Source organism: Apium graveolens, chromosome 10, assembly GCF_009905375.1.
Source record: "Apium graveolens cultivar Ventura chromosome 10, ASM990537v1, whole genome shotgun sequence".
In the NCBI taxonomy this organism is placed as follows: Eukaryota; Viridiplantae; Streptophyta; class Magnoliopsida; order Apiales; family Apiaceae; genus Apium; species Apium graveolens.
This window is the reverse complement of record NC_133656.1, coordinates 118845497-118846902: the sequence shown is the minus strand read 5'-3', so window position 1 is coordinate 118846902 and position 1406 is coordinate 118845497. Positions and strand designations below refer to the sequence as shown.

Genomic DNA, 1406 nt, shown 5'->3' with positions numbered 1-1406 from the left:
ATAGTCGTAGCTGTATCCACCTCAAGAACTCCTGCTACCTTGACCTGTGGATATCTCTGGGTTGGATACTGATATTCATTAGCAGCCATCAGTTCAATTAGATCATAAGCTTCCTTATAGCTCTTTGCCCATAATGCTCCGCCTGATGCTGCATCGAGCATGGGTCTGGACTGTGCTCCCAACCCATTGTAAAAACAAGTGATGATCATCCAATCAGGAATTCCATGATGAGGACACTTCCTAAGCATCTCCTTGTAGCGATCCCAAGCTTCACTTAGCGATTCTCCCGTTTGCTGCGCAAATTGAGTAATAGCATTCCTGAGTGCAGCTGTCTTCGCCATAGAGAAGAATTTAGTAAGAAACTTCTGAGCAAGATCTTCCCAAGTAGTAATCGAACCAGCTGGTAGAGAGTGTAACCAGCTCTTAGCCTTGTCCTTCAGAGAGAATGGGAACAGTCTCAGCTTCACAGCATCTTCAGAAACACCGTTGAACTTGAAGGTGTCGCATATTTCAATGAAATCCCTAATGTGTGTATTGGGATCTTCCGTTGGAGAACCCCCAAACTGGACTGAAGTCTGTACCCATTGAATTATGCCAGGCTTGATCTCAAAGGTATTAGCTGTGATAGCTGGCCGGACAATGCTAGATTGAATGTCATTGATCTTGGGTTGAGAAAAATCCATCAAGGCTTTCGTTCGTGCTGCTGGATCTCCCATTGTAATGAGTACCTGAAACACAAACAAATAAACCGTGAAAGTAAAAGAATCCGAGTCAGTGAACTTTAACGACCACTGATGACAAGCACATAAACTAAAAATTAACACCGAGTCCCCGGCAGCGGCGCCAAAAACTTGTTAGGGCGAAAACACGCGCTAATATTCACGCAAGTATACGCGTTCGCAAGTAGTATAAGATATAAATCAGATTCATTCCCACAGATACTAGTTTAGGTTAAGTTCAATTTATGCACCTATGCAACAATGTATGGTTATCGCTCAATGCTAAGACAAATAACAAATTGGGTTTTTATTAAACTAAGAGATTATACTAAATAACATTAACTAAGAGAATTGAAGTTCAATTAATATATATGATAAACATGGGATCCTAACTTCATTAAATACTTCATTCAATAGCCTTATTGTTCTTAACCTTAGCATGTGATGGTGATGACACTAATCAGATAACATGAAACTGATAAACGCCAACTTTCGTTGCACGATTACCATTCTACCAGACATCCACAAAAGAGATAGAAGCTGAATAGGCACCAATTATATTGAGACCCTATATGTCTATAGAATTTGACAACATAACGGTTTAAGAACAAGTAATCTATCTTGATACATAGGGCAAGTAAAACGGTTACAGTTACCTACGAATCATGCATACACATACATGAACCT

At 40.0% G+C, this 1406-nt stretch overlaps 1 non-coding gene across 1 annotated transcript; it reads left to right on the top strand.

Moving 5' to 3' along the window:
- The first annotated feature begins 219 nt into the window (after positions 1-219).
- LOC141694518 (small nucleolar RNA R71) lies at positions 220-326 on the top strand. Its single transcript, XR_012563814.1, has one exon. It is a non-coding gene; the product is annotated as a small nucleolar RNA R71 (small nucleolar RNA).
- The last annotated feature ends 1080 nt before the right edge of the window (positions 327-1406 follow it).